The sequence below is a fragment of the Rhipicephalus sanguineus genome, chromosome 7, assembly GCF_013339695.2.
Source record: "Rhipicephalus sanguineus isolate Rsan-2018 chromosome 7, BIME_Rsan_1.4, whole genome shotgun sequence".
Classification (NCBI taxonomy): domain Eukaryota; kingdom Metazoa; phylum Arthropoda; class Arachnida; order Ixodida; family Ixodidae; genus Rhipicephalus; species Rhipicephalus sanguineus.
In genome coordinates, this window is record NC_051182.1 from 110,512,749 (window position 1) to 110,524,696 (window position 11,948).

General features: G+C 47.4%; 1 long non-coding RNA gene across 1 annotated transcript; it reads left to right on the plus strand.

The window, feature by feature from the left end:
• Nucleotides 1-8,570: 8,570 nt before the first annotated feature.
• Nucleotides 8,571-11,496, plus strand: LOC119400851 (uncharacterized). The gene is made up of 3 exons (XR_005185279.2): nt 8,571-8,702; nt 9,274-9,431; nt 11,384-11,496. It is a non-coding gene; the product is annotated as an uncharacterized LOC119400851 (long non-coding RNA).
• Nucleotides 11,497-11,948: the final 452 nt, after the last annotated feature.

An 11,948-nucleotide genomic window follows, 5' to 3' on the forward strand; every position in this document is an offset into this window, starting at 1 on the left:
TTAGGTTAAACTAGAAGTGCGTAGCTTATTTCCGGAAGATAAGCAAAGAGACAGCTAATTCAAATAGCTGTGAACGTGGTCCACGGTGTCATGGTTAGAAATGACGGCTACGGGACGCAGAAATCCGTGACAACCACAACCCTTCGACTGAGGCACTTGATGAGAAATTTATGTTGCCACAATAGCGTTAATGCAAAACAAAAGTCACAGTTTCGCCGCAAGGGCGAAGCAATGAATGCGACAGCAACGAATCGGAATGTCACACGAACAACGGCAAACAGATCGAAGCTTGCTGCGCGCTGCTCACGCACAAGGGATGCATAAAAAGAACACACACAGGATGAGCGTGAACTAACAACTGTCACAGCTCGACACTTGCAGCGCGCTGCTCAAACAGAAAACAGGACGCATGGAAAGAACGCACAGCTATACACAGGACGAGTGCGAACTATCAAGTGTCACAGTTGTTACTTCAACTAGCCCCTCCTTTGGCTGTTCTAGCTAGCAGCTCACTTCTCTCATTAACGCAGCCGCGGCAGCGAGCAAAGTGACCTTCGTGCGGTCGAAAGCTTCAACGCAAACTTTGCGGGGAAAGCTCAAGATGTACAAACCTCCCCCGTCAATACGGACCCAGAATCAATTTCATTTAAATGTGAAGCAACTTTCAGAAATTGAGAAATAAGATATTCTAAAGGCTGTAGGCTTACCTTTTTGTTCGAATATCGGACCCGGAATCAATTTCATTGAAATGCGAGGAAAATTTCACAAATAAAAAATACGATATTTCTAAAGGCTATCAGACTACGATATTTCCAAAAGCATCAGACTACGTACAGCAAAATGAACGACTCCATAATCCAGCTTCAAAGCTTTTCCGCTAAGCTGCGCGTCATACCGTTTTTTTTTTTTGTGACTTTTAAGCGCTATCTAAAAAATAAAAATCCCTCACCTAGCAAGCCCGCGAGGCGGCGAAGAGGCAAGACCTCGACGTCCCCACGTGGGAGGCCTAGGCCGCGTCACTCAAATTGCTGGTTCTCAGTAAAGTATATTCCTCTTCCTCCTCTCAGATACCGAAATGGATGATTGAATCTGTGACTTCAATTCACGATCTTTTCTCTTCCACCATGATCTAATCGGACGTCCTGGCCAGTTGTCGGTTCCTTTAAAAACTACTAGTGTACCTTATGCGTCCCTTGGCTTCATTGTTCGTTCGTTTATTAGACTTTGTAATAAAGAAGCGAGCCCTTGATAAATTCCTTCTTTCGTTTATTCCGCTTGAGGGACTTAAGTAAGCTTAAGCTCCTAGTCGTGCTGACTGGCTTCACGAGGCCAACGAATGTCGCCGTTGAGCAGCATGCAATGCAGAGACGGTCTCGAAACGGGACAGTATCCTCACGTCCTCCCCAGTGCGCTTGTGTGTCATACGTGTTCTTCGTCTTAGTCTGTTTGTGCGCTTAGAATTTATTGGTCATGACATACCAACACACCCAAACCGCCACAATTATGTCCTCTCACCCACGTGACTCGTTCCTCGGTAGTGCAGGTGGAGGCACTTCAGCCGATCCATGCTTCCGGTGACGTCAACGAAGACACTTATTGCATCGGCCTCCGAGACAATCGCTGACTTCAGAAGCCACAGGTGCTGGAGGCCTGGTCATGCGGCACAAGCTCGCCTGGGGAAGCGATTCACGTGGGAATCGTAAGCGTAAGTGGGTGTGGATGGTATGAGTGTTCGTGATGAGAGTTCATGATAAAATAAGGTAGGAGTACAGGCGCAGGCACAAGAGAAAGAGACCAAGACAAAACGAACGCCGGCTATCAACTCAAAAGACGCACCGCGGTGGAAAAGAAAGCAGGCGCGAAAACTGCTCTGCGCATGCGCATTCATACAGCTCTTCCTGTCAGTCCGGGAGACGTGGGGGTCAACGTTAGAGATAACTATAGTCGATTACAGCCTGAGGGGGAAAAAATATTGCAGTGGCTTAGCTCGGCTATGCCAGAATATACGTAGCGTTAGCAAAGGTTCAGCTGATTCTTCTTAGCTTTCCAGGTTGTCTAGGATTATTAGCCCTTCTTCTGTTCATTCTTCGTGCGCTGAACAGCTAATTGCCAGGGAACTACTTCGGGATCCGATGAGATAAGCTTCTCGGCTCTTCTGCGCCGTTGAGCAGCATTTACACTCTCCTTCTCCATGGCGTTACCCACCTGCAAACGCCAGTCAGAGGCGCTATCAAGCGGCCCCAGCGCAACGTCAGACGGCGACTGCACAGCGAAGGCGAATAGCTGCGCGTGCGCCGGCGCCACCTTGTCTACGACGTCACTCCTCTCGAATTCGGCGCAGACCAGCGGCGGTGGCGGAGTCTGTGCGCGCGCCGGTGCCAGCATGTCTCCCGCACCTACGACGCCACTCCGCCCGAACGCACAGACCAGCAGCGGCGAGCCACGCGCGGCGGTGTCGGATAGCGCGTGAGATGCCAGCTCCGGTGACCCAGCTGTGTGACATCACTGATCCTCGCGCACGCGCAGCACAGCTCATGACGCTCCACGCGAAATCGGCTGCGGCTAGGCAAGTGTAGCTAACGCTACAAAATGCCAGCTCCGACCACAGCACCGCCCATCACTGTCCCTCCCACAGAGAATCCGCATAAATGTTCCATCCAATAGCGCTTACTCATCTCGCGGCGTCAAACACTCTCATAGTGTTTGACAAGCGTTCGTGTCGCTACCTTTTTGTCGGGAACTTGAACGTTCTGGTAAGTTTCGTCAAGGATTCTGACATCGCTACTCAGCCAAACATAACGTTAGGTGGGTCATTCCATGCCAACTGTCCCAGTCGGGGCGCTCGACAAAAATCAATTCTTGTGAAAACATCTGAGAAAATTACACACAGATAGACATTAGTTCTACAGTATTTTCCCAAAATATTCTGAGCGGCAAAAATTTTTCGGGCACGTGAGCGCCATTTGAACTTCTCGATATGGTCGAAAACCGGGTACGAAAGAAAAATTCGCTATAAATTGACCGTTTCACGCATTCATTCGAAACTTGTTTTTTTTTATGTTTTTAGAGAATCGTGCTTTCATTATAGGACAGTTGCTTAGAGTAGCTTTATATTTTTCACTCCTTGGCGCGTAGGTAAAATTGAGTAAATTCCAGCGTTTTCGGGAATTTTTTTACAAAAGGCGATTGTAGACCAAATACATCAATTATTTTTATTGAACTTTCCATAAAACGTACTATCTTCTCAATTTTTTATTTTGCCTGTGTGCGGCGCAGAGGCTCTAAAATAAAACCCTAAACGTGGAAAAAACGCTACATTGGCCTATGTTCAGACGTCTGTAGTACCCTAAGGTGGTCCAAAAAAATAAGCAGAAAAGCGCATACGATTGAGAATCATAACACCTTTGTGCACAGAAAGTGCTTAGGGTCGAGACCGGGTTCGAGGTGGCGGGCTCGGGTCCGGCCAGGCTTGGTTTTTGCTCAGTTCCCATGGTTGTTCCACTTACGTTGCGCATATGTATATGTCCCATATATTTTATCTCGATCAAACGCTCTTTTTATGTGGGCAAGCTATCTGTAGTTCTGTGACAAACAAGTGCCGACCTTCTTTGCCTTCTTCCTTATGGGGCTATTTTTTATGTGAACCTTACATGCTAACAGTAAATAAACCAGCTATTTATATTGTTAACATATCACTATTCTTTGTTTTATACACATTTGTTATAATTTGAATCCAAAATGTAATTTTTAATCGCAGTAACAAATGTAATATATAATAAATTTACACTTATAGCTCATCGTCACAAGAGCGATCACAGAAACAAAACGTCTGCGCGGAGTCACGTTGCACAGAATCACTAAGAGAAACATTCTTTTTCCGTGGCTCTGTCAGGGCTCCCAGTATCCCCCCCCCCCCCCCCCCACTCTGGTAAGGTCACTGGTGGCTTGGTTCTGGTGGATCGCGTCCGCGGACAAGACGACGCGTAAATTAATTTTCGGCGACCCTCACCCTCTCGCTGCAGGCGCCCCGCCCCGCCCCGTCGCCACCGCCGATGCTTCTTTCAGAAGTGTCGCGATATTCGGCGGCGGCACTTCCCTCCTATGGTTGTGCACCTTCTGTCTCATGACGTAGAGATCACGCTAGCTCGGTTATCAGCAGTTGCCCATGGGACTCGCTACCGGGCGGGGCATGTAGTTCACTCGGAGGAAGAAGAGCGGGAATTGAAGGAACGCCAACACCCACAAAAGCGCGAAAACGACTTGAAGCCGCTGCCGCAGTAACTGGTTTCCCTGGCTTCCACATTCGCATTAGTGGAAGGTTTACGACTTTTTTTTAATGACCACCTAAAAGGAAGTTGCCAAATTTGAAGATCTAGGTTTGGATAACGCTACCTCTTTTTTTATGCTAGAATGTTCAGTAATGTTGGTTGGCCGGTTTGTACTGCCCCCATAGCAAAATAATGCAATGGTGGGCTCTGGAAAATTTAGATCACCTGGGGTTCATTAAGGTCCGCTGAAATCGCACAAAAACTACAGGGCCTCGAGCATTCTTGCCTCCATGAAATGCGACAAAGTGGCGCCTTATCGGATCAATCGGCACGTCATCGACCCCGGTTTGTTCTGCTTTTTTTTCTTCACTGCCTTTTCGGCTCACACTCGTCCTCGTGTGTCATGTTTCCTCTTGCCACTATTAATTTGTTTGTGCTAAATGTAGTCATCTAATTAAATCTTTAGAGCATGTGCGAATACCACACAGGTGGTCGAAAACAAAAACGGAGATCATACGCATATCGTTTTATGGAACGAATTTTATAAAACCCCAATAATTGATGTAATTGCTCAAATAAATCTTGTTAACAGCTTCTTTTGTAAAAAAATTCCCGCTGCTGCCAAATTGTAATAGGGGCGAGACCATCATCGAGCGTTCCTCGCTTTTAGTCTCGCGCCTTCCATCAACCTAGCAAAGTGAAGCTTTGGGCTAGTTGGTTTTGCATTATGAAATAGTAACAGTGCGATATTCTACACGGGGACACACAAGAGAAACAACACAGGCAAGCGCTTCCATCAACCCTTGTACTGATGGAAAATAAGTAATAATAATAATAATAATCCTCAGGACTAGTGTCAGTCGATTACTGTCAGTTTTAGTATTGTCCGTGTCTTTCTAGTTTGTGTGTCATTGCGATGCTAAGTTTAGCTCTCATTTATTTTCTCGCCCAGACTCGCATAATTGCTATCTTGGTTAGTCCCCTGGTCTGATCTAAGATTTCTGGAGCAGTATTCATGGTGAGCGCCTAGCATTCTTTACGGCGTACAGTTTTTTAGGCTAGTTGTTTATCAGCTATGAACGACACCATAGACAGAAATACAGGACATAAGTGACTGCGGGACATGCTCATGTCCTGTCTGCGTTCACGTTCTGTCTTTCTAACGCCGTTGCATTATTTTTATCATGACTTCTGGGTGCGCTTCGGTCTTCTACCGAGTAGCCAATCTTTTTGAGGTCTCATGGTTCGGTGTTCTCCATCATCTCATCCGTTTGAGCGAATGAGGCGAATGAAGAACACCACATCTTGCGCAACGTTCATGCGCAATGGTGCAGGTGCCCTGCGCCATTGCGCATGACGCCTTGCCCTATGCCGCCCTAGAACGGCTCGTGTAAGTCTAAAAGCAATGCTCTTGCCTCGCGAACTGTAACGAGCTATTTCCGTGTAGTTTCAGCTTGGCAACTTTCGCTCCTGGCGAAAGAGCGTGTAGTCTGCTGTATAATACCTCTCGTAAGTACAAAGCGTACACTTCGGGCAATGCATGCACGTAATGTATTTTCACGACTGATATTCGCCGTGGTCGCTTGGCAGCTAAGGCGTTGTACTTCTAAGCTTGAGGACAAGAGCTCAGTTTCCGGCTACGGATGCTACATTTTGATGCAGGTGAAATGCAGCAACACTAGTGTGTAGTACTCGCACACTGAAGCATGGCATATTTCTTAGTATAACGACTTTCTCTTGCGACATGAGACTAGCCAATGGCTGGATGGGGACCTACCTACTAGGCCCCCGTGCCTAGCTTCTCTGGACCTCAGTAAAGTTGTTTACTACTACCACTCGTATCACGACTTCCATAAGCAATCTGTCCGCTAAAGCTAACGGAATCTGGTCACTAGAGCAAATCTGGCTGCTAAAGCGAAGGTTGGCTCTCGTGTAAGTGTTCAAGTCAAAATTATGCCGCTATTACCTGCACCATGGAATTCAAAGCACTAGCATTGCTAAACAATAATATTTTTTTTTCAATCCGTGATGACTGTACCTAGACTTTCGTACATGTTAACGGGGCTCCAGGCGGTTGAAAGTAATCAACAGTTCTCTGCCGTATACGGTGTGCCTTGTAATCGTATCGTGGTTATGTATGGCACGTAAGATTCTATAATTTTGTTAAGGTAACCAGTGATGCGTGTGTTGTTGCAGCTGTACAAACTGTCAATGTCATAAGGGCCACGGACTGCTAACAAGGGGCCGTGGACAAGGATCGAGTTGATTCCCTGGCAATTCTTAACAGAGCACCGGCAAAGTAGTCATTGCTGCCAGCTTCACCAGCGGCGTCGAATTGGCGAGAGTGATGTGAGGGAGTAACAGGGCTGGTGAGGGTGGAATGTTTTCAACGACCATTGCCACTTGCCAGTTTTCTCACGCCATCGAATCTTAAGGTTAATTGTGCAGAGAACCGGTAGCTAGACTTGGGCACGGTTGTTGCTTCAGCGGGTCCTCTCCATGACGAAACCGAAAGAATACTGACTGGGGAGGCGGCGCATATAACTTCGGGATTCACGAACCTGAAGTCGAATACGTCAGGGGCGTAGCCAAGGGGGGGGGGAGGTTCAACCCCCCCCGAAATTTTTCAATTTTGCTTGCGTATAATACACGCACACATACAAACGCACGCACGAACATACATAAAGTATGGTTGAACCCCCCCCCCCCCCCCCGAAAAAAATTTCTGGCTACGCCCCTGGAATACGTCTTTACCGGCAGGTCGCGGCCGAAGTGAAAGGACAAGTAACACAACACGCAAACACACTATATAGCTTTACTATAGGCAGGTCGCGAACAGGACGTCCTGGGGAGGCTGGCGCCGGACTGTAAAGGTGAGTAACATCAGGTGAGTATTACTCTGCCGGTGCTTGTCATTCGGTGGGCACTACTGTGCCGGTGTCTGTCTTTGCAAACGTCCACCCACTGAGTCCTGCTCCGGCCACTGGCACCACACGAGTCATGTAACGAGGGGAGATCTCACACTAGGCAGGTTTTAGCCAACACTATGAAGGTTGTAGCTGTTAGAAGCCCCTTTGCGTCTTCGCCGGAAGGAGGGTCCACTCCGAATTCCGTTGCACTCCCGGCCGCGCTTCGTGCCAGTTACGTCTGGTACAGATCGCGGTTTCCGAGGATGCAAAACGGCATTCGGAGTTCCCTCAACTGCTCACTCATTGTCGCGTTAACTATATGCCATAGACATGTATCAGCAGCCCCAGTGACTTGTGTCCATGTTGCGAGGGAAGCACAGGTGAGTTTTTCATACGGTCGCGCCTACCCTCCGGTTATGGTCTTCAAGCCTCGTCTTCAATGATCCTGACCTTGGAGAAAGACCGGGAATGTATCACCTGTGGATCTCGTGGTATGCATCGACCATGTTTTTTCACTGTCCTTATTTCACGAGTTGCCCCCTACTGCCATTTCAGTTCCCGGTGGCCATATTGGTACGCTCAACGCAAGGTGGCTGCCATGTTGTTCCTGCGTGGGCCCATACAAGTGCCCTAATAAAAGTCCCAGAGCTGCTGTTAGAGTGCTGTCGAGAGTAAGTTCGAGTGCCATAAGGAGACAGTTTAAATATTTTTCAGGCAAGACGTCTGGCCTTCACTGGCTGCTTCGCAACCTCTTGTGAGTGTATGCTGTAAACCTCTACGAGTGGAAATATTATTCGTGAGCACTACGAGCGGGAACACGTGAGCGCGTGACGATCCTCAAACCAGACTTGACGCGATTCGTGGTGGCCGCTTTCGGAAGCATGCTGGAAAGGGTGCTGTGGTTCCGCTAAATGTCGGCAGCGCCCGCCTCTCAATTGCTGATTAAAAAAAAACTGCAGCCAATTGCGTATTGCGGGCCGCTCGAGACTATAAGGCTGGTATGAGTAACAGAACGTGGCGGTGTGCTGTCCATAGCTCCGCGCAAATTACCACTTTTCCATTCGCTTGTGTATGTGTGTGTGACGCGTAAAATCGGAATAGAGCAAAATAGACTTTTAAAACGCGGTACTTCTAATTGCTGCGCATAAGTGCTACAGCAGGAACTACAATGTCAAGCTCTTGTCACATTTCACAGATTAGAAAAAGGGACATGTGGGAGTGACAACAGTTAACGAAAAAGCGTCACCCTTTCTACTTTCAGTGCTATCGGAGTGTCGGTCAAATTGGGTATCGAGGCTATTCGTCACACTCGTGTGTTCCCTGTCGTACTCGCGATAGTACATTGCGCCTCTTCAGGACTAACAACTACCTTGTAATGTCGTTTCAGGTCCTCAACGTGCGAACCATGCAACTGTCTTCGTTTGCACCAGGAGAGCAGACATCTGCCAACTCCCACGGCATTTCCCTGCTAGCACTGAACGGGGTGACTTCCTTCCCGGTTGACGTCCTCACAACATTGCCTCGTGTTAGAATCTCTTACTTCGAGCAATATGGTGAATGACAGTCGGAATGTGCTTTAGCAGAGTGTAATGCTGGGCGAACTGGTGCATAGCTTACCGAAAGGTTCGTGGTGCAAACTAATAACGAGGAAAGGGAACACAAAAGAGGACGCCATCGTCCTATCCATTATTTTCTCTTGTTCCTCGTTGTCAGTTCACACCACAAGCCTTTTGTTATAACAACAGGAAACCGCTTTTAAAAATTCGTACACTCCTCGACTTGGTTCACATACGGCTGTGATGAAACATGGTGGTTTTTCATGGCACTCGTCCCCAGTAGCTTGACGCCGCTACAGCGTAGCGCCGATCAGCACTAGGACGCAGGTTCGATTCCGGACTAAAGTGGCTGCATTTAGCTGGGAGCAAAATGCAGACACCTGTGTAGTTGCAAATTTTAGTTGCACTTTAGGAATCCCACTTCGTCAAATACTCCAGAGCCCCGGCTCGAGCATGCCTGTCATCTTACCGTAGTTTTGGAAAATAGAATCTTAAATTTTAGTTATTTCTGCTCGGTAACTGCGAGATGTGTCGATGCAGCTTTGCGAAGCGGCGGCGACACCTGGACCATGGACTGCAAAGCTGGCAACCACTGACAAGTAGGCGCATCGCCAGCGATCCGTCAAGGACCACTGAAACGGCCATCGTTGCTGCGAGCTTCGTTAGCGGCACCAACTTGGCAGGTGAACCCATGACAGGTTGGTGAGGGGGGAGCATGTTCAGTATATTGCCACTCGTAGTAGTTTCCCAGTACCTCCAAACTTTTAAGTTTGCATGGTAATTTGACGTGTTATCCAGTGCTTATAACCTCGCCTTGCTCAAGGAGCTTCCACTTGTGCTCGGGCTATTTATGTACACAGCGCGGCATCGCATTCCTTTGCGAGATGCATTATTAGATGCGAAGTATCTTATGGCGGAGCTCAATCCGGTGGTGGTGGTGGTGTGCGGCGTGACCACCCTTACTGCGCATGCGCATACCCTCGCCACACACCTCTCCACTCTCCCTCACCATTCCCCCTGTCCTCTACCCCTCTCCACTCACCCTCTCCCCTTCCCCTCGCCCCTCCGCTTTCCCTCTCCCCTCCCCCTCTCCACTTTTCCTCTCCCCTCCCCTCTCCACTTTCCCTCTCCCTCCCCCTTTCCGCTCTTCCTCTGAAACGCGGGCTGGACATGCCGAAATTCTGCGCAACGCCGCGACGAGCTCGAGCGCATGCGCGTCCCCTCCCCTTCTCTCTCCTCTCCTACGCTGCCCCCCTCTCGCCCGCCTGTCGACCGCGTTCCCCGCTCGCCCTGTGAGATTTAACTGCCAGGCTAGATGGAAGATACGACGCGCGTAGCGTCCCTCTTCACGTTCCACGACGCGAGGTCGGTAGCATGCCCAACGAACGCCAACGGAACGATCGTGCAAGTGCTCCGGCTTCGCATCGGCTCATCGTCCCCTTTAGCGGGAGATGGTGTAATTTTATCGAGTGTCTATAAATGCGTGAAACTTACAGAACTTGATGCGAAAGTTTTGAAAATGAAACTTTAGGCAAGTGGCGGGGTTAGAATAAATTACTGCATTTTACAGCAATCAAATGCATTTCCAATGTAACTACTTATGTAATTATTGTACATTCAGTAATGCTACAGCTATTCTTAGATTGCATTCAACGACCCGCTAAATTACATGTGATAGTTATCTTCTGGCAACGATAGTTTCCCAAAAGGTAAAATATCTGAAAATTCTTGCCGAAATGCCCTAGGTCCAACGTCTCGTTAAACACTGTATTGCGTATACTGCCTTCGCCAAAGCATTCGTGTAGCAAAATATTCCAACCATAGGTGATATAAAGCAACTTTAGGCAACAGGAAAGCTTAATTTACCATTGGCTCAGTGTTTGCGGTCATTTCCTTGCCAATAGTTCTCAGAAATAGTGCATACAAGAGTCGAGTCTTAAAATGAGGATGCTGTGTCGCAAAGGGTTATGTGCAGACATGTGCGAATATTCCAGCACTTCGATTATTCAAACGAATGTTACAGTATTCGAATTCGCTTCAACACGAGTTTCAATTATTCGAAAGTTAGAAGTATGCAAATTCAAAATGAACAAATAAGCGTATATTAGAATGCATGTAACCTCCTCCCTGTAAAGATGGTTTCACTGTAGCTTAGAAATTCTATGCCGTGAAAACATCTGCTCAAGAAAATGTGCAGTGCTGCAAAGCCTCACCGCGAGGTTAAATTAACATATTACCCTCACACTGATTCATAATTTTTAAGTGAAAAAGAGTTTTATGCGGGCTTATATGCTCTAAGTGTAGTAAATTTTAAAATGTAACGTATTTTACCGGTTATCACCAGCATCCTACTGAAATTCAAATCATGCTACTATTCAGAGTTATTTCCCCTTCACTTTGAACAAAAAAATAACATTTGCACATGTCTTGCTCCAATTTATAAAAATATTGTGCAGGTTAGCTCCCTCATGACAAATGTGCTGATTTTTTCTTTATAATATGGGATTACTATTCGCTTCGAACCTATAATTTACTGCTCGCACATCTCTAGTTATGTGCACTCTACCCACCTCGAGGACGTTGTGTGTACAGGTATAACAGGTGCATTGCGTCGTGTCACGATTAACCGGTGACTGGCTTTTCCTTGCAGCTTACCTTGCAGCTTTGCATCATGCGCACGCAATCGATGATCCCACAGGTCCTTCTTGTATTTCATCCCGCCCTTGTTCCACTGAAGATAACGTCCCCTGTAAGTGTTCCTCAGCAGACGGTGCTTCTTCTCCTTGCTGGTGCCCATAGCATGCTCTTAATGGACCATTGCTTGGCAATCTACAGTGACTTGCGTAAGTAAATACGCATTGAGTAACAAGAACAAATATCTCAGGGTAGAAGACAAAAAACAGCGCAGACTCGCAACGCAGTTTTTTGGTGAAAAGTTCATACACATGTACACACACCAGGCTAACTAAAGAGTGCATGTGCGAGATAGTACAACAATTCGCCAAGAGTATGACAAAAAGAAAAGCGCACAGAAAAATTAGATCTACAATATGCAGCAGAAAGTACAAAACGATTACGCAGCACTCAAAAAAATTTTGTGAGTACTCACTGGCGCAGTTATCTGCGCATCTCTTCGTGCAAAAGGCTTCGGTAATTTCTCATGTCGGTTTATTTCTGTAAGAAACAAGATCACTGTTTATCAAGAGCACACCTCA